The sequence below is a fragment of the Ziziphus jujuba genome, chromosome 8, assembly GCF_031755915.1.
Source record: "Ziziphus jujuba cultivar Dongzao chromosome 8, ASM3175591v1".
Lineage (NCBI taxonomy): Eukaryota > Viridiplantae > Streptophyta > Magnoliopsida > Rosales > Rhamnaceae > Ziziphus > Ziziphus jujuba.
Window position 1 is genome coordinate 18,407,895 of NC_083386.1, and position 25,769 is coordinate 18,433,663.

The window sequence follows — 25,769 nt, forward strand, 5'->3', positions numbered from 1 at the left end:
GCTAATAAAGTGTATTTAATAGTCTTTGAATAAAGAAATAGGTTATATATAAAAGAAAATGATTTTCTTTCCTTTTTTTTCTCTGTTTTTTTTTTTTTTTTCAGTCTCTCTTTTTGCTTGTTGATGGGTGAGTCATGTGATGTTTGGATAGGAAACAAACTGGTGCAAGAATATTCGCATGTGAGATGCATCTTATTTTATAAAGAAAGAAACTATGCTTATGATGCATATTAACCAATTCCAAGCTTTCATAATTTACAATAAAATAATTAGCATAAAAAAGAAGAATTGTTTAAATATTTTGAACAAATAATAAATGAAAAAACATCGTTCAAGCATGAGAATTTGAGATGCATCGTAGAGGACAATTTTATCGAGTTAGCTAGACTAACATGTCGAGAAAGATAAATTTAAAAATAATAATAATAATAATAATAATAATAATAAAAGAGATCCATATTGAAATCTAGATAACCAAAGAAACTTCTTATGAATTTTTCCTATTAAATATTTTCAGAATATCAAAGATGTTGATTCATGTACTCTGCTATTTGCTCTACATGTGGGTTTCGATAATGAGTGTTGAAAGAGTATATTTTCTCTAGTTATGAGTTGTTAATAAGTTATACAGATCTGTTTATCAATTGGGTGAGAATGTTCATGAATCTGTTACCAACTTTTTATATTTATTGAGAGAAGGAAAAGAGAATCGAAGTGAGTAGGAAAAAAAAAATTGAAGTTCTACAGAAACATTAAAGCTGTAACAGGAAAGTCTAGACAGAGATGGAATAAGTGGAGAAAGACTTAAGGTTTAGAAAGGTTGAAGTTGCACAGCCAAATATAAAGAAAGAAAACGTAAGAAAAATAAAAAGGAAAGAGGGAGAAAATGCACAGATTAAAAAACATTTAAAGGGGAAACGCTAGTTTTTTATTTTAAAGAAATTTACGGGTTTAATAAATAAGCGTTTTTTTCTAGCAAATCTCATATATAAACGATACAGTTGCATAAGGCTAGTAAAACATAATTCTCCATCTTAGATCTTAATCATCTATAGATAAATATATACCTCATACATGTATTTTGATAAAAGAAGAATAATACATGCATTTCATAATAATAATAAAAAAGTACATATAGATTGGCTTAATAATCCCAGCTTTAAAATAGAATCCCTCAAAAGCGACAAACTCTTCTAAAATTGAATTTTCAACAACCCTTACCTGCTTATAAAAAGGTCTGAAGATTAATTGAGAAGAAGAAAAGAAAAAAAAACATGCCATAGTCTATATGATGTTCTACTCTTTCCTGCATATGAAGAGGAGCTCCCACACCTGAAAGACAAATTCATTTGACATACAAAACTTAGGCGAGACCATTTATTCAGTCTAAGAAAGTAACAGCTGAAGAAACATCTACTCCCATCACTTAGGCTGAGGAAGTCCTTAACTGGCAAACTATGAATGCTAAAGCTCAGAAACACAATTCTTAGAAGAACTGATATGAAGCTAGACAAAGTGACAACCCAAACAACCTTAACAAACGAGAACTTATCTATAAAAGTCGAACAATTAAAAGATAAACTGGTGACGTCAATAGCTACCTTAGGCCGCCAACTAAGACAATTGTTGGCACATAGAATGTATGGTCCTGGATTTACACCCAAAAAGAAAAAAAATCTAAAATCCAAATTAAATAGATAGATGATGATCTCAATCAACCTCAAACCATCCCTTTCTACCTACACCTATGGCTCCATTCACCTAACTCCTACCACTGATTTCTCCACTATGTTCAAGATGACTCATGAGGTCTTTAACAAAATCCTCCTTTTAAAAACCTCCAAATCTCCAAATCAACCCCTGCTTATAGAGGCACTTTTGAACCACCTCCTTTTAGCTTTTCAGATCAACCAAAAGCATTTACGATTACAAGATAAGAGCCAATGAAAAAGGAATCCTCAGAAGATCAATTGTCATCTTCAGAATCAGACAAATATGAAGAAGACTGTCAGGATCCGTCCAGAATTCCTTCCCCGGAACCCTAGACAAGTCCTGATCGCAGGGAAATACCACCGAACCTTTCAACGGAAAATCCGGCAGCACCTCCCCTAAGGGTAGGACTAACCAAAAATTACCTGCACTGAAAACACACTTCTAAAAACATCCCATTATTCCTCCCACAATATTACAAATTAATTCCACAAATTTCAGCACTTCTCAACAATAACAACAGTCCAGTGCATAAATAAAACATAAGTGTCCCAATAGTATACAAAGCTTTAAGAAGTGCTAATCAACAGAAATACAACAAGGATGAAATAAATAATACACTTAAATGAAAGAGTACAAAGGTACTTCTTGAAACATGATAGCAGCGGAAAATTTGGTTCGCTCCGGAAGAACGTCTACCACCACTTGCACCTAAGGGAATGGAACTTAAAAACGTGAGATGCTAATCATCTCAATGAGTGACCCTAACTACTGAACACTTTTAATGATAATAATAATAATAATAATAACAATTAAGGGAATTGAATAAATACCAACAATTAATAAATAAATAATAATAAATAATAACTGTTGGAAACAATAATTTCCCTCAAAACTCTCACCAATCACTCCGTTTGAAATGTTCCCTTTTTAAAACAATTTCACAAAACCCGATGTACATACTTCCCGAAAACCAAGGGATTAAACCATTTGATAAACAATAAATAAATAAATACATACCCCAATATATAATTAAAATGTAATAATTTATAATAAATAATTTTTGAACACCTTTGGGGTTTTAAACTTTATTTGAAAACTACACTTGACAATTACACTTGATGCACCACACCATATACCGGTGATGCCCTCCGATACCCAACGTCCTGAGCACCGACTGGCGGGGAGATTAAAGAGAGAAACTTGCAAACGGCACTTCGGCTTCCCGACAGTACCGCTGCTGAAACCATCATCCCGGCCAAGGAGGGGGGCGGCTGTGGCCAATAACAAACTTGCCTACCCACGGTCCAATGGCAACTCACGGGTGAAATAATAATACTTGCGCGCTGAACCACATATATATATACCAGAACACCAATACTGTATCAATGCGTCTAAAACAATTATTAAACCAACTGTACCGTTTTCCAAAATTTACCGTGGGAAATATACCAAATTTTCACAAACAACCATCCCACATATTTTTATTTAACAAACGGTACGGAAACATCGATAACCAATAAACCATAATTTTTCTCGTAACACGAGGTTCGATAATTAAAATACCGCGGGCATTATTTATACAATTTAAACAAATATTTTCATAAAATAATTAACCCAATTATGCCCGAAAATAATACTTAAAACCTCGTACGATTTTTACCGAAATACACTTTGCTCATACATAATAAATAAATTAAACCACAATAAAACCATAATTAAATTGTACCACATGAGCATGATTTAAATACCAATTAAACATAATTAAATTCCCAAAATATTTTTCTGAAGGTGGGTCACTCACCTTAAGCGCTTAAATCAGCTAAGATCCTCCGCCGGATCAACGCCACTACTCGCGCGTGCACCTAAACAACCACAGTATACCAACCAAATATATTAATATTTTATTCGGGTAATTCCCAAATGGGTACCCGGGGAGCGAACACCAAACGATATCTAAAAGTTACGAGTTATATACCGAATCAAAGCTCGAGTGATGAGTATCACTGATTCGGTCTTACTTTCCGATGATCGGACCCGACGGGGTCGGAATCTCGCCGGAAAGCTTTCGGGTTTCGACTTTGTAATTCTCCCAAACTGTCATGAATTGGTGGTAACAGATGCCGGATTCGGGTTCAGGAGATCGAACACAGTGGACAGGAGCCGGCCGGGAGACTGGGTACTCGCAGGAACAGTAACTTCCAGCGAACCGTCGCGGTAACCGACAATCATTGCCGGCGGCAGCGCGTGCGGTGGCTGTTGGCTGAGAGTTTTGGCAGATTTGTGGATCGAGGGGAGAGCAATCCAACGGGACCGGCGGTGAGGCAAACGGAGGCCGGACGGCGGAGAAATCACGGTTTGAAGGATTCCGGCCCCTCGTCGGAAAAAGCTCCGATCCCGGCGCGTCGATGGTCCGGTGGCCGTGAAATTTGGTGGGTCGGCCGGACTGGAGGAGCTGGTGTTGGCTAGCTGGCGCGTGTGGCTGGAAAATGGCCGGAAATGGGTCAATCGGCGGTGGCCGGCAATGGAGGGAAAAATCGCCGCCGATCTTCGCCGCCTCGATCCGGGCGCTTGTACAGTACTTCTCAACAAGAACCTATGCTCTGATACCAACTGTCAGGACCCGTCCAGAATTCCGTCCCCGGAACCCTAGACAAGCCCTGATCCCAGGGAAATACCACCGAACCTTCCAACGGAAAATCCGGCAGCACCTCCCCTAAGGGTAGGACTAACCAAAAATTACCTGCACTGAAAACACACTTCTAAAAACATCCCCTTATTCCTCCCACAATACTACAAATTAATTCCACAAATTTCAGCACTTCTCAACAATAACAACAGTCCAGTGCATAAATAAAACATAAGTGTCCCAATAGTATACAGAGCTTTAAGAAGTGCTAATCAACAGAAATACAACAAGGATGAAATAAATAATACACTGAAATGAAAGAGTACAAAGGTACTTCTCGAAACACGATAGCAGCGGAAAATTTGGTTCGCTCCAGAAGAACGTCTACCACCACTTGCACCTAAGGGAACGGAACTTAAAAACGTGAGATGCTAATCATCTCAATGAGTGACCCTAACTACTGAACACTTTTAATGATAATAATAATAATAATAATAACAATTAAGGGAATTGAATAAATACCAACAATTAATAAATAAATAATAATAAATAATAACTGTTGGAAACAATAATTTCCCTCAAAACTCTCACCAATCACTCCGTTTGAAATGTTCCCTTTTTAAAACAATTTCACAAAACCCGATGTACATACTTCCCGAAAACCAAGGGATTAAACCATTTGATAAACAATAAATAAATAAATACATACCCCAATATATAATTAAAATGTAATAATTTATAATAAATAATTTTTGAACACCTTTGGGGTTTTAAACTTTATTTGAAAACTACACTTGACAATTACACTTGATGCACCACACCATATACCGGTGATGCCCTCCGATACCCAACGTCCTGAGCACCGACTGGCGGGGAGATTAAAGAGAGAAACTTGCAAACGGCACTTCGGCTTCCCGACAGTACCGCTGCTGAAACCATCATCCCGGCCAAGGAGGGGGGCGGCTGTGGCCAATAACAAACTTGCCTACCCACGGTCCAGTGGCAACTCACGGGTGAAATAATAATACTTGCGCGCTGAACCACATATATATATACCAGAACACCAATACTGTATCAATGCGTCTAAAACAATTATTAAACCAACTGTACCGTTTTCCAAAATTTACCGTGGGAAATATACCAAATTTTCACAAACAACCATCCCACATATTTTTATTTAACAAACGGTACGGAAACATCGATAACCAATAAACCATAATTTTTCTCGTAACACGAGTTTCGACAATTAAAATACCGCGGGCATAATTTATACAATTTAAACAAATATTTTCATAAAATAATTAACCAAATTATGCCCTAAAATAGTACTTAAAACCTCGTACGATTTTTACCGAAATACACTTTGCTCATACATAATAAATAAATTAAACCACAATAAATCCATAATTAAATTGTACCACATGAGCATGATTTAAATACCAATTAAACATAATTAAATTCCCAAAATATTTTTCTGAAGGTGGGTCACTCACCTTAAGCGCGTAAATCAGCTAAGATCCTCCGCCGGATCAACGCCACTACTCGCGCGTGCACCTAAACAACCACAGTATACCAACCAAATATATTAATATTTTATTCGGGTAATTCCCAAATGGGTACCCGGGGAGCGAACACCAAACGATATCGTTACAAGTTATATACCGAATCGAAGCTCGAGTGATGAGTATCACTGATTCGGTCTTACTTTCCGGTGATCGGACCCGACGGGGTCGGAATCTCGCCGGAAAGCTTTCGGGTTTCGACTTCCTAATTCCCCCAAACTGTCGCGAATTGGTGGAAACGGATGCCAGATTCGGGTTCAGGAGATCGAACACAGTGGACAGGAGCCGGCCGGAAGACTGGGTACTCGCCGGAACAGTAACTTTCGGTGAGCCGCCGCGGTCACGGGCAACCGTCGGCGGCGGCAGCGCGTGCGATGGCTGTTGGCTGAGATTTTTTGCAGATTTGTAGATCGAGGGGAGAGCAATCCAACGGGACCGACGGTGAGGCAAACGGAGGCCGAACAGCGGAGAAATCACAGTTTGAAGGATTCTGGCCCCTCGCCGAAAAAAGCTCCGATCCCGGCGCGTCGGTGGTCCGGTGGCCGTGAAATTTGGTGGGTCAGCCGGACTTCAGGAGCTGGTGTTGGCTAGCTGGCACGTGTGGCTGGAAAATGGCCGAAAATGGGTCAATCGGCGGTGGCCGGCAGTGGAGGGAAAAATCGCCGCCGATCTTGGCCGCCTCGATCCGGGCGCGTCCGGCGGCCAATGGACGTGAAATTTTGAGCTTTTGCCGAAAATGGGGAGAGGAATCTTGCTGGCCGGCGCATGTACAGTAAATCGGCCGAAAAATTTGAAAATCTCCGGTGGCCGATCGGACTCTCTGTCTCTTTCTCTCTCCTCTCTCTCTTTCTCTCTCTTCCCCTAGATTTTTGTCGAATAAAAGCCACTGTGTGACACTGTTCATTCCACGTGGACCAATCAGGTGACGACACGTGGCATTTCACTGTTCATCGACTCAAAAACATTAAAATATTACGGTATCCGGCAAACTTCACGCGTCCATAACTTTTTAACCGGATGTCCGTTTTAAGCGTGCCGCTAGTCTGTGAACTCGTATCGACGAGCACTTCACAACCATGCATGAGTCAAAGCTCATTTCCCCATAAATAAAAAGTCAACTCCGGCACCCCTTGGACAGTTTGGACCTCAACTTGTTTCGCTCATAACTTTCAAACCGTAGCTCTATTTTCGACGTGCTACTAGTCTACGAACTCGAGGCATCATGCACTTCGCCACGGTACCTTGGTCAACTGGAAATTCCAACTGGAACAAAAAGTCAACTTTTGACCCACTCGGTCAACGGTCAACCTCGATCAACGTGCACGGATTCCGGTGTGATTTGGGACGGGGTGTTACAAAGACTCTAAAGAAGACATGGCTGACATCTTCACACTGTTGATGGTGCAATCTTCTACCACATACCAAACTTAATAACCACCACCCCACAATCAAACACAATAATATGATCCAGTGCTGTCTAGACCAAAAAATGAAGGAGAAACTAACCAAGAAAGGCAGCAAAAGCAATTTTAAACCACCTCCATCAAGCTCTTCAGATCTACCAACAACCTTTACAATTACACAATAAGAGCCAATGAAAGAGGAATCCTTAAAAGATCAGTTGTCATGTTTAAAAAAAAAAAAATGAAGAAGACATGGCTGACATCTCCACACTGCTAATGGCACAATCCTCTATAACATACCAGACTTAGTAACCACCATCTCACAATCAGACACAACAACCTGATCGAATGGTGTCTGAACCAGAAATTGAAGGAAAAACTAGCCAAGAAAGGAAGCTCAATAATCCTCTACCACATACCAGACTCAATAGTCAATAACCGCCACCTCACAATCAGACACAATAACCTAATTTGATGGTGTCTGAACCATCTCATAATTAGACACAGCAACCTGATCCAATACCTAATCTAATGGTTCCTGAACCATAAATTGAAGGAGAAACTAGCCCAGAAAGGTAGCTAACAATCTTCTACCACATACCAGACTCAATAGTCAATAACCACCACCTCACAATCAGACACAATAACCTAATCCAATGGTGTCCGAACCACCTCATAATCAAACACAACAACTTGATCTAATGATATCTGAACTAAAAACTGAAGGAGAAACTAACTAGGAAAGGCAGAAAATGTAACAACCCGCCTCTACTGGCAGACCTATCACTCTCTGCCGAGAATATCCCTAATTTAGCCATCACATTCAGCAAATGTAACACCCCGCCTCTATTGGTGGACCTGTCACTCTCTACCAATATTGTCTTCAATTTAGCCACTGCATTTTTTATGAGATTTTTGGTCCAGAGCTTCCCAAAAGATCACCCATTTTAGGATTGCTTAGGATTGCTTTCACCTTAGCACGCTTAACTTCGGAGTTTTTTGGGACCTTGAAGTCATGGCGTTGTGAAAGTGACTATTATTACATTTGAATAATCCTCTAATTTACATCTAGATGACGTAGGATTAGATACCAGATAACCTACTAGTGCCCCACACCTGCCCACACTGGTTATCACAATCCACCCTCTTTGCGGCCAAGCATCCTCATTGTCACACTTCTAGCTGAGTACAAGCTTTGATACCATTTGTGATCGCACTCACTATAGGGTTTCTTGTTTAGAGCTTTAGGATTGGACATTAGGTAGCCTACCAGTGTCCCATACCAGCCTATACTGGTTGTCACAATCCACCCCCTTGGGACTTAGTATCCTTACCGGCACACTTATAACTGGATATAGGCTTTAATACCATTTTTTGACCACACTCGCTATGGGGTTACTTGTTTAGAGCTTTCCAAGAGGCTACCCATCGTAGGATTGTTCTAGCCTGAGCATGCTTAACTTCGAAGTTCTTTTGAACCCTAAAGCCAACCTTTCTAAAAAGGTCTTGATGTTATGAGAGTGACTATTTTTATATTTGAGTCATATCCTAATCTACACTTGGACGATGTGAGACTAGACATCAGATAGCTTGCTAGTGCCTTATACCACCACACTGATCATCATATCAAACTCTGAAACCTACTTCTAGCCTATGGTTTACATTTGATGACCCGGAGCCAAGCCAATGGAAGCATAGAATGCACGAGCTCGGAGCATGGATAGATAACCAAATGTACAAAACAAATGCCAACCTTGTAGTAGGTTTAAAGGAATTTGCATCTAGAAATTTTGGTAGACTAAGAAATTGATTTCAATAACTTGGTGAACGCAGACAGATATAGTTCGCTCAAGTTAGAACCACAACAGAGGCTCTGGGAACCATCTTGTGAATTCATAAGAGATCATTCCTTACTCCTCTTGCAAACTCAAAAGGAATTTTTCACTATGAAATGTTGTTCTCTCAAAAGGAAAGATCTAAACAACGACTATGAGAGAATGTCATCGAGATATTTACTTATTATAGGGTTAATGATCAAAATTTAAAACAAGTCTATATATAATCTTTTCTAGATGAGTTGCAGCCTGAAATCCAGACATCTATCCTTGCATCTAAATTGCCCATGAAAATAATTTTGATAGGTTAAAGTCATCAGATGGCAATGTCTGCTCATGATAAATTATGTGAACAAAATCAATATTTTCAAACTATCATGAAGAAATAACCTTTATGTAAATCAGTTTATAGACTACCAAATTTACTGATTAAAGGCCCATAAGACAGCTGTGCTTACAAGACTAAGAAGCAAAAAACTAACACTGGCACAAGAAGGACAAATATTCCAAAGGTAAAAGGAAAAGTTCAGATATTTCAGAAAAAAGTATAGCAAAGGCATCAATAAAAAACTAATCAATGTTATCTTTGCTGGTGGAATGAGCGTTATGCTTGACGGTGTCCTACCAAAAGGTAAAAGGCCATAAAACTTTTACAACAATTGCAGATTGATGATCTTCTCTTAGAAATAAAGTTTGTAGATACTGAATCACTCTACGCTAAACAAAGTGTCGAGACGAAGAAACAATTTTCGTACTTCCCACAGAGGAAAGTGGAAGTAAAGACAATGAATATGAAGATTCTTTCCTCATCAATCACTCAGCCCTCTATATAATTTCCAATGAAATACCATAAGCTCTAAAGGCAGAAGCCATTTCAGTTGCCAACATTCCAATCCAAATCCTCACCAGCAAGTATTCTCAACCTAAGGATGTCATCGCCTATATTGATACAAGAGCATAGAAAAGTATGATGAATCCAGAGATACCTCCTAAAGAGTTTTGGACAAAGCATGAAGAATAGTTCAAAGTTGTTGATGATAAGTTGTTCAAAATAGAATGGATAGCAAAAAGCCTTATTGGAATCACGTTCTTCCCATATTGCATAATATGGATGAAGGTTTTAGGAAGTAAATTCCAAATAAAGATATTCTAATTGGAATGGATGTGTATATAGAGTCAAGAAATTTAACCATCCTTCCATAAAGAATAAAGTTTCAAGGATAATTTAAGGCTTTCGTAAGAACATCAAAGCTCTACTCTCTGTCCTAAAAGGCACCACCAAACTACAAACAACTTTAAGAGAAACTCTTAATTCTCTGTGCAGACATTCATGAAACCTTCAATCATCTTCATCCATTATGGAAGAATGAACAATTTTTTTATCAAGCTGAGCAAAGATATCAATGCTACCAAGGCCACACATTCAGGAATGACTCCCTTTGATCTCACACTTGCTAGAAAAAATGCTCAGCGCTACTCCAACAAGGATTGATTGAGCCCACAATGCCAAACTGAGCTTGCCAAGCTTTCTATGTCAATAAGAAATCAGAAATAAACAGAGGAAAGAGAAGGATTTTTATTGACTACAAACCACTAATCCAATCTTTGAAAGATGATAGATTCCCATTGCTGAAGATCAGTTCGTAGTTTGCCCATCTCAACAAGGCCCATATATTCTTTAAATTTGGCCTCAAGATGAGCTTTTGGCAAATAGGAATCGATCAAGAAGAAAGATATAAAATGGCTTTTTGCATTCTAAGTGCTTAATACTAATGTACAGTGCTTCCTTTTGGATTCAAGGTAGCACCTTCATTGTTCCAAAAAGCCATAATCAGAATCATTGAGCCCATTTTGGAAAGAATCCTTGTTCACACTGGTGACATCCTTTTATTTTCTGAAGATTATTAAGCTAATCAATCTTTCCTAGCAAAAAAATGAAATAACGCTTTCCAATAAAAAAAAAAAAAAGCGAATTAGCTAAACCAAAAATAGGCTTCTTGGATATGCATTTTTCTCGAGGGGAGAACATGCCTGGACGCCACATAACAGAAGAATCCTAAAGTTTCTTGACGAGATTCTCTACTTCAAACAAATACATCAATTTTTTATTATTGTAAATTTCATCATAAGCTTTATTCCCAAAGATGATATCCATGTGAGTTATGTTTCCAAACTCTTAAAGAAAAAGCCACATTCTCGGAGAATGTAACAAATGACTACTGTCAAAGAACTAAAGAAGTTAGTTGTATAGCCCCGTACTCTCAAAATCCCAGAACAGGGAAAGAGAATATGGTAAATAGACTTAAATGACCTTTATTGGGGAGCCACATTAATGGAAAAAGTTAATGGAATCCTCCATTATTGTGGCAACGCTAGTGGATAATTCAAGCTATTAGGATAACAACATCACACTATTTACAAGGAGATTCTTGCTATCAAGTATGGGATACAAAAGTTTGAACTCCATCTAATAGGACACAGATCTTTTATACAAATGGACAACTTATCATTTTTAAGAGTATTAGAATTTAATAACAAATCCTTGCCCAATCCTTAATTGTTAAGATTGAAAGACTTGTTTGCAAAATATGAGTTTGGTGTTCAGCATATAAAAGGGGAACACAATATTCTCATAGACATGTTACCCAGAAAAAGCAAACCATACAAATAATACCTGAAGTAAAATCCTTCCCTCTGATTCTAATGGCAGAAGGTTTGAAAGCCCTAATCCGAAAACTCTTCCCTTCTGACCTTAATCATGTTGTCTTTAGGGATATACAAACATATATCAGAAGTCATCTATTCCCAAACTTAGCCAATACTCCAATGAATTCAAAAAGATAACTTTGTGTTTGACCCTCTTTTACCATTTCTTTTACCCTATTACCTCCAACCAAAGACTGAGTTTACTGAAGGTGATTTGTGGTATCTTCGGTGTATAATTACTTTATAAACCATGCCCCTTGTTGAACACTTGGTTTAACCCCAGTTCTTTGATATTGTCATTTTTGGAATGGTTTAACCCCATTTCATGATGGATACATGAACTGTCTAGAATTATTGGTTAGAACAATCTCTAAAAAATGACATGTGAGCAGGCAAAACAGATTACTAGCATATTTATGATCAGCAGACCCTACCTCTACAACCATAATGCTACACTTTTTTAGACTCATAATGTGGCATTCGAATGGACTACCACTTTTGAAACCTCATCTCCTCAAGTCAAGTCTGAAGTGGTCACATACCTTTATAGGTTAAACAGTTATGAACCACCACAGGAAGAGATCATCACCACATCCATCGATCACTTGTATGATGAAAATACAGTTCCAAAGATTCCTAAATAAATCTCTCAGCCCTATGCCAAAGGTAGAAGTTGTACAGGTCCCCATGGGTATTGACCTCTTGGATCTTCAAGATTTTGTCTTCCAGAACTCTCAAAACCCTAATTTTTAAGACTCCTAGGATCTCACTAAAGATCTTTTTCAAAACTCAAGCAACGAGTCAAGCAAGACACCTAAATTGGAAGAACCAATTGATCTAGAAATCGAGGCTCTCTTGAAGCAGCCGAACCCTCAGGAAAATAAAGACTATGAACAGCACACTGTGGTGGAAACCCATTTATAGGAAGGTAGATTATTATGAATAAGAATGTCTTAATCTTTCCCCCTCATAAAATAGTTTCTGAGTCACCATAATTTGTCCATTTGTAAAATTGAGTGTATATTATTTAAATGTACTTTATTTAGTTTATCGATTTGTCTGGAAAAGGAGATTTCTCTTTATCCTAATGTACTATAAAAGTTTCTTTGTATTCTCTTCCTTCATCTATGAAAAGAAGGTACTAGTGTGGATTCAAGCCTTGTAAGAAATTCCTTTCTTTAATATATCAAATATTTTGTCTATGGCTTTCTAAGTTCTCCTCTCCTTGAAAGATTATATTTTCATTACAAAATCAAATAAACTCTGAATGCAAATATGCTCTGAACTTACCTATTATGAGGATCCATCAAAAAGTATAAGAAGTTCTCGTTGTCTTTATATCATTCATATAGATAATTATATATAAACTAAGAAGTAGGCTTGAAGATCTAAGGAAATGAGTCTTGATCATTAATGTAATAGTTGTTGTAATGATCTATATAAAATCCTATTTGGAATGACTTTTAAAAAATAATTTTTTTTTTCTTATTCCCAAATTTATTATTTTGCTGAATGTGTATTTGCTGGTGGGTGGAATGCTTGAGCTGGAGCCTTGCACAGTGGCACCGTGAGACGAATCCAGTCCTCCGATTCGCCTTTTAAAAGGTGAACAGCTAGCCGCACTTTTGATTATAGACCGCTCTATTTACACTACATGTTTCCCCATGTGATTGCGAACCTCTGCTCCACTTATTAAACTCACAACCTTAATAATAAAATCTTTATATTTATTAATAAAATCTAATTAAGTTCAAAATTAATAATCCACTCCCATGGTAAACCGTGCACGTGAAAAGTGGGTCCTACATTATCTGTCCGATTCCCATGTTCAAATTTTGAAAAGCATCATAATTAATGGGCTGCAGGGTCAAGGTGTTATTGTCCCACCATGATGATCCCCCTACCACGATTTGATCAAAAACTGTTGGATTCCGAGTACACGCATCGTGAGGCTCTGATTTTGTCTTCTTCAGTGGGTCCCTAACTTCATTTATGCAGAGGGAACCTAGGAAATACGGAACTGAAAACGAGAATCTGTGCTGCCAAGACTTTATCGTGCGGGAGTTGGGATTTAATTTTGGGAATGCTTAATGTATTTGGGAATAACTACAAAAATATTTCTCAGATTTTTAATACATTATTCATTGTTTTTAATGGTAAACTAAGTTACTTTTATTTTTTAAACTAAATTACTTCTAAATATCTCATTCATTTTTTTTTTTATGATTTTGTAAAAATTAATATAAAATTTTGAAAGTTTTGTTAATCTAATTAATTTTATTTTAATTATGTGATAATTTTTTAATTTTAAAAAAAACTATGCGATGATTTTAATCGTATCAGCTTTGTTAACTAATTAATAAATTATCTAATATATTTAATTAAATATATTATAATTTTTCAAATGCAATTAACTAGAGATAATATATAACTTAGTTAATGTAATTAAAATTTTCATAATATTTTTTAAAAACTTGTCACATAGTTTAAAAAAATTAATTAAAAATAAAGAAAAAATTTGAAGTCTTCTAATTAATTGTTGCAAAAAAAAGAAAAAAAAAAGAATTTCAAAATAATTTAACATTAAAAGGGTATAAGGGTAAATCTAGATTTCTTTAAGGGGTGTAAATGATTTGCTCAAAACCTAAAGGATTTTCTGTATTTAACCCAAACCTTAGGGTGTATAAATGAATTATTCCCTCAAAATTATATAAAAAAAATTGTGAAATTGTTAATATAATTTTAAAAATTTGCACTTTAATACTCTTCATTTTTTACAAAATTGCATTTGGTAACTCATATGCAACACACATGGAATGACCTTTGACTTTTAATTAGTCAAATTCAAAAGCCAATAAGGGCATAATTTGCATCAACCAAAAATTAAGAGCTGAATATGGTAAATTTTAAAACCATGGCTGAAATTGCAATATATTTTTAAACTAAAGGATACCGAAATTTAACCTTTCAAAAAGAAAGGTTCATATATCCAAATTTTTGATATATTTAATTTTAACTAATAAAATAATAACACATCATATTTATCGTAATGCCAATAAACGATCGGCAAAATTTTATTTATTAAATGGTATTTATGATATTTTCTCCAGTTATGTATCAATAATGCTATGAACAATTTGTTTATCAAGTTACTTACCATCTAATGTTAATAAAAGTAACACCACATGTATTATCTAAGCTATTAAGTTATTTACAAAGTATGTACAATATTACTATTTGATTTATTAATATATTAATATAATTTAAATATGAATAAATCAACTTTTAAAAGAATAAATGTGATTAAATATTTAGTAATTAAATAATGATATGTATACACTTGATAAATAACTTGATAAATTAAATGGTACCTCTATATTATTCTTAATAAAATGATGCGTTGTTATTTTATTAGTTTACATTCAACTTCCTTTATCATTTAATGGTAACTTATCCATATTATTCAATTTATATTGATATTTTAACCGATAAACAATGAGATATCACATTAGTTACAGTTACGTATTGGTAAATAGTTTTGTCTCCATATTGAATTTATTAATTAGGACATATTTGGTATGTACAACAAACATAAGAATATAATAGTTATTCCGCAATATTATCTTTTTTAACCTTTGGTACATTTTCAAATTAAGGAATAGTTTTTCCAAATAAATAGATAAACTTTCCCTTTATTGAGTAACTATTCATTTTAAAAATCTCACAATTGCTATTCTCATATTCAATCTAGATAAGGTTTGAATATCCATATCATAATTATAAAAAAGTAAAAAAATTTAAATGATTTATTATATGTTAAAAATACATAAATAAATATAAAATTGACTTTTTATTAAGTTTGACCAAATTTGATTTTTTTTAAAAAATATTTATAAAGGCTAAATATTTAATCTTATTAAATATTCATGTCAAATATATAAATAGGAAATAACAATTCTTGCTTTTATTTCCATAAATAGCTATTTCTATTTTAATGGAAATAGCTATTCTATAAATCAAACATTTTTTTAGTTTTTGCGAATTGCAGACCCTTTGAATTTTTTAGCTAATCCTTTGATGATGTGAATTGTATTATTGATGAAATATTATTAGGAAATTAAAAAAGAAAAAGAAAAAAAAAAAGACCTCAGTCTTACTTGGAACCTTCTCGGAATAATATATAAACCTCATTTCTCTTTTAGACAGTTATCCTAATTTACAGTTTTTTTCCCCAGTCACTAAATAAATGATTTTTTCTAAAATAAATTTATCAGAAATTATTTTTATATTTTCTTTTATCAAACATTATAGGAAATGCTTTTAAACCCTTTACAACACTTTTAGCATTCATAAACGTACACTTGCTTTCTAAAAAAAAAACAAGCCCTTACTCTAATGAAAATTCTAGCACTGGGTTGGCGAGGGACACGTGGGAGGAGAAAAAGTGATTGGTGGATTATAATTGAAACAAAGATTAAGATTTACTCGATATAAGGGAGGTAGGTTTCCTTAATTATACGAGATGCCCATCATGAGAGCAAGATGTAGTAGTCTGTGTCACATTCACATTTTCATGCATTACCAGTTTTGGAACCAAATCCTTCTCTCTCTGTCGTCTTTTTTTAGCGAAAATATCCTCTATCATTAGGACGACAATATTTTCACCCATTCCATTCCACCGGCCACAACATTGACAAACAAGTTTAAAGCTTTTTTTTATTTACCCAAAGAAAAAGTATAAAGCTTTTGTAACACTTGCTATAATTTGTCAACAAAATATGTGCTTTGATTTAACCCACTCATGTAACACCCAAATTTGATACAATGCTCTGAATTTGAATTTTTAATCAAATTTGATTGGAGCTGACCGAGTAAGTCTTACAATTGACTCTTTGGCATGGCTAAAACTTTTTTTTTTTTTTTACAAGGGCATTATCACAAAGCACGCATCATCACGAGTTTGTAGACTAGTAGTATGCCAAAAAATAGTAGTTAAAATCAAAATGTTATGGTCAGATCAAGGTGAGGTACGGAATGAGCAAACCTTAGGTTAACTTTTTATCTTTACAAATTCGTAATGCTTGTCCATACAAATCCATAAACTAGCAGCATACTTAATTTGGACCTACAGTTGAAAAGTTATGACTCTATAAATTTATACTTATTTTTCTAGGACTAACCTTATCGAGTGGTTCATATCGAAAAGCATGTAAGGTGATATTTGAAAAGATCCCTAATGGATGCCACATGTCAGCAATCTAAAGGTGACACATGGCCAACTTCTTTTCTTTTCTTTTTCTTTATCTTTTTTTCTCACCCCCTCTAAAGGGCTCTCTCTCTCTCTCTCTCTCTCTCTCTCTCTCTTTCTCTCTTTCCTTCTCTCTCAGTTCTGGCTCTTTATCTCTCCAATTGGCTCTTATTCTGACCGATCTAACCTGCACACACGGGCCTATCAAAGTATCCATGTCTCAACAACCACAACCTCAAAATTTCAGGCTAAGTCACGACTGGATGCATCGAGATTGATTGTTCAAAGTCGAGGATGGTAGATTTTAGTTTTCCGACAATTTCACTCAATTTCAGCCAACTCCAACTAACTTCTTCCTCCTTTCCACTATTTTTGGGCCCCGTGAGCTCAATTCCCCACCATTTAGGAGGTACAAAGAGTTGAAATTTAGCCAAAACATTTCAACCATTTTTTGGCCACTGCCAACGAGATAAGAAAAATTGAACTAAGTATTCTTAATCCTTATCTCATAAGCTTTCATTTGGTGTAATTTGTCAACTATGGTTTGAATTTGAGTTTTTAACTAAATTTGATCGAAGTTGATAGGGAGTTGACCGAGTAAGTGATGAGAATCTGCCAGTATCCGTAAAACAATCATATGCTGGGTTACTGATCCTGTGCAACTCAAGACGGGGCAAATTATTAGGGCTCAAGCTAGGAGGTTTAAGGACAATTTTGTTAGTTTCATACAAGAAGTTTGTAATTTTATACTAGACAATTCTAAGCCCGTGCCGAGCATACAAGTTGTGAAGGAAGAAATAGACTCGGAAAACTGTTTTAGTACATTTGAGGAATCCGGGCAGCAAAGGACGAGTTTGTAAGTTTATGAACATTTTTTAGCTTCTTATGAAGTCACAAAATCATATCAAGGCAGAAGTAAGGGCATTCAAGCATGTCCGAAGATGCACAAGTTTCCAGATGGTCGAATTTGCTTTTTTTGGCTCTGGGAAGGAGTTTGTTGGCATTCCAAACAAGTTTTCACTATTTTAATCAATGGCAATGTGTGGGAACCAATTCTAATCCTATTAAGCATCCCACATGAAATATTGGATCTGATTTGAAGCTTCAACTAGTTGGTGATTAGACAAAGATAGCTTATTTGGAAAGCTGGTCAAATACTTTTCAAATCTGAAATTTGACTTTTGTTTTAGGAAATAGTCTTTTGTTTTGATTTTTATTTAATCATTTGCTGGAAAATTTATTTAGGAAGGTTGATATTTTAATATGCTGATTGTAAATTAATTAATTCATTTTGCAAAATTAAGGGATTAATTAATACAAAATTAGTTTAGGAAAAGACATGGAAATTTGGCAATTACCTTTTCTTTTGCTATGTTGGCCGAATTTGACCTAATTGCTTTAGGGTTTGATTTTGTTTCTCTAACCTATTTAAAGGTTTATTTTCTCAATAATATATAGAACATTATTCATATAGAAAATTACTTGTGAGGGAGATTTCTCTTAGTTTTCTTAGAACACATAGAACTCCATTAAAGAATTAGTGTTCTTGCTTGACTTAACTTTGATTTGAGCTAATTTAATACAGGTTTAAAAGCAAGTCAACCTAGGTTCGTATCATTTGATATCAGAGCCAAATTTTGTTCAGGTTTGATCTATCTTATTTGCTTTGTTTTACTTTTTGTTATTCTGCAATTTTGACATTAGGTTAAAGTTGCTTTTATCCATGAGTTACGCATATTCAAAAAAAAAAACATCATAGCTAAATTAGGTTTCTTTTATTTAGCCGAATTTTTGCTTTCTATCTTGTTGGTTGATTTTCCATATTAGTTCTTACTAATTCGGTTTAATTGTTGATTTTTTTTTTTGCTGGTTTTAATCTTAATTAGTTACATTTATATATTAAAAAAAAATTGAAAACATATTGCATAAACCTTAAAATTTGCAATTTGTTTTACTTGGAAGTTAGATTCGGTTTCGGGAAGTTATTTGGCATTGGAGTTGCAATTTTTTGTGGTCATCTTGCTATAGAGGTTGTGTTGATATTAATCTGTGTGTGTTAAAAAAAAAATGAAAAAAGAAGAAGAAAAAGCTTAAGTTTAAAAAGAAAAATTTTGTGTAAAAGGCCAGTTTGTGAAGTTGAAAATCTGAGTTTTTTTGGATTTGCAAAATTCAATTGTGGTATTTGGAGTTACTGCTATTCCATATTGGTTGCTTAAAATTGGAATATTGTGTTTTAATTGATTGGATTAAAATTGGTTTAAGGATTTGATACAAAGACTTAAACTACGAGACCTACAACCAACAACTATCTCATATTTTATTCGAATAATGTCCTTGTTGATTGTTTGAATTGTTCTATAAATTTATCCTTGAATTTTAGCATCTTAATATTCTTGATTATTTCCTTGCTGTATCTAAAACTTGCCTTTGTTATTTTCCTTGCCCTTGGATAGTAAAACCGAGAGTTAGGTTTCTACATTCACTTAGAATTTGCTTGCTTTTTGTTTTCTATTTTATTGATAGGTTTAATTAGAACATATTTATTATCTAGATGTTGTCTTAAGTGTATTTTAGTAGAACTTAAGATAATCTTTAGAGTGAAAAAAGACAAGAGAGTGTGAGCTTAAAAGAGGATCAAAAGCTGAAACTAGTGTGAAAACACGAGTAAATGAGACCTTGTTTGAGTGATACAAGTGAGGGAGTGAACTTGGTGAGGTCTTTTGTGTATTTCAATAACATGATAAATTCAAGAATAAGAAGAGAAGGTGACCAAATAAGAGAACTTGGAGAGGATTCCATGGGATTCAACGGTGAGTCGAGAGCATCAGGGAGTTTAGCTGAACCTAATAACATGCAGGTGGTGATGGAGCAATTGCAAAGAATGAATACTAGGTTATATCAAATCAATCAAAGGATGAACCAGTTTGAGAACACACCAAGAAAGCCAAACCCTATAATGGAAGCACAAGGAAGAGGTGGTCAAGGTAGAGGACACCGCGAATGGTTTAGGAAAAAAATTTGAAGAAGGGAACTTTGAAGACAATTTGGACGAGTACGAAGACATATTTGCACTCCAAGGAAGGAAAAACCATGGAAGGCAAACCCAAGATGAAGATGATGATCTCAGAAATATTAAAGTCAATGGGAAAAAGTGATCCCGAGGCTTACTTGGAATGGGAAGAACGGCTGGGGATGATCTTTCATTGTCATAACAATTCAGAGGCTAAAAATGTTAAGTTGGCAGTCTTGGAATTTGAACATTATGCATTGCAATGGTGGAATAATGAGAAAAATACCCGAAGGAGAGTTGGTGATGAGTTAATAACTATTTGGAGAAATGAAAGGATTCATAAGGAAGAGGTTTATACCAAATCATTATCATAGGATGTTGCACCAAAGATTACAATCTTTATATCTCAAGGAAGCAGGTCGGTGGAGGACTACTACAAGGAGATGGAAATGCTTATTATGAGGTTGAGCATGAATGAAGATCGTGAGGCAACAATAGCTAGGTTTCTTGGAGGATTAACTAAGAGATTGCCAACCGAGTGGAACTACAACAATATGTGGAATTGGAAGAGATGTTACATATTGCCATTAAAATTGAGAACCAATTTAAGAGGAGGGGTGGTAACACACAGCTTGGAGGAGCATCAAGTAGTTGGAGAGCAAGTTCATCTAATTGGAGAAGCAATCCAACATTTGAACCGAGAACAAAACTGACGCTGGAAGAAGGGAGCTCCAATCAGCCAAGGAGGGACATTAAGAATCGAATATGTACAAGCACAAAGATTCAAAGGTAAAGCTGATCCTAAACCATCGAGAGCTCATGATATTGTGTGTTTTAAATGTCAAGACTGAAGACATATTGCCAACCAATGCCCAAATAGAAGAATTATGGTGCTGAAGGACAATGGAGAGTTAGAATATGATAGTGAGGAGTTGAAAGTTGAAATTGAGTGTGATGAGAGGGAATTCGAAGAAGTCGAAGGTGATGAACCCATGACTCAAAAAGCTTCAAGAGTTGAACTAAGCTTGGTGGCACGAAGGGTTTTGACCGTATACAAGGATGAAGATTAAGTGCAAAGGGAAAACATCTTCCATACTCCATGTGACATTCAAGGTAACATTTGTAGTATGATTATAGATAGTGGAAGTTGTGCCAATGTTACTAGTATTGTAGTGGTGCAGAAATTAGGTTTAACAACAATCAAACATCCATAACCATATAGACTTCAATGGCTTAATAATAGTGGAAAGATGAAAGTAAACAAACAAGCCAAGGTAAAGTTTAGTATTGATAACTATGTAGATGAGGTTTTGTGTGATGTTGTACCTATACATATGGGACATATTTTGTTAGGGAAGCCATGGAAATTTGATAAGAATACTAGGCATTATAGTAGAGAAAATTCCATTGTGTTCCGTTTTAAAGGAAAAAAGATTAAGCTCAAGCTATTAACCTCAAGAGAGGTGTTTAAAGATCAAATGTGAATGCAACAAAGGGGGGAAGCCAAACGGTAAAATGGGAAGTCCATTATACCACCCACGGCTTCAACAAGCATACAAGAAGGCAAAGCCAAGCCTAATCACCAAGGTAAGTGTTCTAAACCTGAGAGTGAGAAGAAAAAGAGATAGAAGAAAAAGAAATTTTTTTAACTTAGCCAAGGTGACATTAAAAGGGCATTTTTTAGTAAAAAATCAATGCTGGTCATGTTGTATAAATATGCTTATTTAAATCATCTGGCTAACCCTGAAGAGCTTGTATTACCAAGTTTTATATCTTCTCTTTTGCAAGAGTTTGATAATGTCTTTCCAGAGGAGATCTCGAGTGGTTTACAACCTATTCAAGGGATCGAACACCACATAGATTTCATTCCTAGAGCTGCAATTCCTAATAGGCCTGCATATAGAAGTAATTTGAGAAAACAAAGGAACTTAATGCCAGGTAAGTGAGTTGCTTAAAAAAGGTTACATTAGAGAAAGCATGAGTCCATGTGTTGTTCATGTGTTGTTAGTACCTAAAAAAGATGGTTCATAACGTATATGTGTAGATTGTAGGGCCATTAAAGCCATAATTATTAAGTATACGCATCTTATTCCTAGATTACATGATATACTTGATGAACTATATGGTGCATGCATGTTTTTAAAAATTGACCTTAGGAATTGATATCATCAAATAAGATTGAAAGAGGGCTATAAGTGGAAAATCGTATTTAAAACAAAATATAGTTTGTATGAGTGATTAGTAATGCCTTTGGGGTTAACTAATGCTCTTAGCACTTTCATGAGATTAATGAACCATGTCATGTGTCCATTTATTCGAAAATTTGTAGTTGTTTATTTTGATGATATTCTTCTATATAGTAGGAACTTAGATGATCATGTGGGACATCTTAGGTTTGTTTTAGTAGCACTTAGGAAAGAAAAATTGTATGCTAATATTAGAAAAGGTGATTTTTGCTATGGGGAATGTAGGAATTAAAGTTGACCAATCCAAGGTCAAAGCAATCCAAAAGTGGTCGAAACCTACTACTATCACCTAGATAAGAAATTTTCATGGTTTTGCTAGCTTTTATAGGAGATTTGTCAAGGATTTAAGTACTATAATAGCACCATTGACCAAAATTGTCAAGAAAAGTGTGGGATTCCAATGGGGAGAAGCACAAGAAAAGTCATTTAATTTGCTGAAAGAAAAATTAACTGATGCCCCTTTATTGGTTTTACCAAATTTTTCTAAGACTTTTGCAATTGAATTATGATGCTTCGGGTAAAGGTTTTGGTGGTGTACTGATCCAAGAAGGAAGACTTATAGCATACTTTAGTGAGAAGTTGAATGAGGCGGCATCGAGTATCCAACCTATGATAAAAAGATGTATGCTTTAGTTCAAACTTTGGAGATATGGCAACATTACTTAATGGCAAAGGAATTTGTGATTTACATAAATCATGAATCTTTGAAGCATATCAAAAGCCAAGGAAAGCATAACTGATGACATGGAAGGTAGATTGAATTCATTGAGACTTTTCCTTATGTCATCCGCTACGAGAAAGGTAAAGAAAATGTGGTAGTTAATGCTTTTTCTTAAAAGTATGTATTGTTTTCAATCTTAGATGCTAGATTACTTGGTTTTGAACAATTAGAAAAAAGTTATTGGCATGATAGTGATGTTGGTTAGATATATAGAAACTGCGTTAAACATAGATATGGTAAATTCTATATATTTAAAGGGTATTTGTTTTAGAAAAGCCAACTTTATGTACCTTGTTATAGCATTAGGGAGTTACTTGTGAAGGAAGGTCACAATGGGGGTTTAATGGGACATTTTGGACTAGCAAATACTTTGTCCATTTTACAAGAACATTTTTATTAGCTAAACATAAGGCGAGATGTAGAGAGAGCATGTGAGAAGTGCATAAATTGTAGGAAGTCAAAATCAAAGTTAAAGTCGCATGGCTTGTACACGCCATTAGCTATTCCTTCTCATCCATGGATTGATTTATCTATGGATTTTGTACTTGGGTTACATAGGTCTAAGATGGGTAAGGATTTAATTTTTCTGGTTGCTGATAGATTTTCTAAGATGGCATATTTCATTGCATGTAATAAAACTGATGATGCATCTCATGTAGTTAATTTGTTCTTTAGAGAAGTAGTGAGAATTCATGGTATACCGAGGACAATTTTGTCAAATATGGATGCTAAGTTCTTAAGTTATTTTGGAAAACATTGTGGGCTAAGTTAGATACTAAACTTTTATTTTTCACTACTTATCATCCACAAACTGATGGATAAACTGAAGTAGTGAATTGAACTTTGTCTGCATTGTTGAGAGCATTAACTATTAGAACTTTGAGAACTTGGGAATAGTGTTTATCGCATGTTGAATTTGTTTATAATACAACCACACATTCTGCTACTAAATATTCACCATTTGAAATTGTTTATGATTTTTAATCCTTTGACTCCATTAGATTTGACACATCTGCTTTTAAATGAATGTGTTAATCTAGATGGTAAACAAAAAGTTGAGTTTATTAAGTAGATTCATGAAAAGATTAGAGTAAACATTGAAAAAAAGACTGAATAATATTATAAAGTTGCTAATCAAGGCTGGATTAAGGTAATGTTCAAACCAGGAGATTGGTTTGGTTGCACTTGAGAAAAGAAAGGTTTCCTGAACAATGCAAGTTAAAGCGTATGCTTCAAGGAGATGGACATTTTCAAGTTTTAGAGAGGGTCAATGAAAATGCTTATAATCTTGATTTGCCAGGTGAGTATAACGTAAGTACTACCTTTAATGTTGCTGATTTATCACCTTTTTCTACAGGTGATGGCTTCAATTTTAGGGCAAATCACTTTCAAGAGAAGAGGAATGATGAGAATCCACCCGTATCCATACTAACAACTACATGCTGGGGTGCTGATTCTATGCAACTGCAGACCAGGCTAATTAGTAGGGCATAAGCTAGGAGGTTTAAAGACAATATTGTTAGTTGTATACAAAGAATAATTAAATCTCAAGAAGGTATGATTATACTAGAAGATTCTAAGCCCGTGCTGAGCATACAAGTACTGAAGAGAGAAATGGATCCGGAAAGATATTTTAGTACATTTGAGGAATTCGGGCACTGAGGGACAAGTTTGTAAGTTTATGAACGTGCTTGAGCTTCCTATGAAGTCATAAAATCATGTCAAGGTAGAGGGAAAGACCTTCAAGAATGTCCAAAGGCACACAACTTTCAACATGGCTGAATTTGCTTGTTTTTGGCGTTGGAAAGGAGTTTGTTGGCATTCCAAGCAAGTATTAGATAAAGACAACTTATTTGGAAAGCTGGTTAAATACTTTCTGAATCTGAAATTTGACTTTTGTTTTAGGAAATAGTCTTTTGTTTTTATATTTATTTAATTATCTACGGGACAAATTTATTTAGGAAGGTTGATATGTTAATATTTTGATTGTAAATTAATTAATTCTTTTTTCAAAAATTAAAGAATTAATTAATACAAATTTAGTTTAGGAAAAGACTTGGAAATTTGACAATTATCTTTTCTTTTGCTATGTTGGAATAAATTGCTTTAAGGTTTCATTTTGTCTTTCTAACCTATTTAAACATTTATTTTCTCAATAATATAAAGAACTTTATTCATATAGAAAATTACTTGTGAGAAGGATTTATCTTAGTTTTCTTAGAACAAATAAAACTCCATTAGAAGACTAGTGTTCTAGCTTGACTTATCAATAAGACATTCCATAGCCTATTGTGGCATCTTCGACATACCAAGGTTTCTAATCACGAGTCAATTAGAGATGAAGGTGACAATTAGAATCTGAACTTAATTTCGATCCGGACTACTTTAATACGGGTTTAAGAGAAAGTCGACCTAGGTTCATATCATTTGGTATCAGAGCAGAATTTTGTTCAGGTTTGATCTATCTTATTTGCTTTGTTTTGTTTTTGTGTTGTTCTGCAATTTTGACATTAGATTAATGTTGCTTCTATCCATACATGTTCTGCCTATTACAAAAAAAACAAAAAAAAAAAATTGATAGCTAAATTAGGTTTCTTTTGTTTAGCCGAATTTTTGCTTTCTAGCTTATTGGTTGATCTTGCATATTAGTTCTTAGTAATTGGGTTTAATTTTTGATTTTTCTTTGCTCGTTTTAATCT

General features: G+C 35.0%; 1 long non-coding RNA gene across 2 annotated transcripts; it reads right to left on the reverse strand.

The window, feature by feature from the left end:
- Positions 1-1,050: 1,050 nt before the first annotated feature.
- LOC132804912 (uncharacterized) lies at positions 1,051-13,039 on the reverse strand. 2 transcript variants are annotated; one of them, XR_009640109.1, is made up of 3 exons: positions 3,689-13,039; positions 3,515-3,575; positions 1,051-2,421 (listed from the first exon to the last, which is right to left on the reverse strand). It is a non-coding gene; the product is annotated as an uncharacterized LOC132804912 (long non-coding RNA). The 2 variants fall into 2 exon arrangements; XR_009640108.1 differs by having other exon boundaries at positions 1,051-3,575.
- Between the last annotated feature and the right edge of the window lie 12,730 nt (positions 13,040-25,769).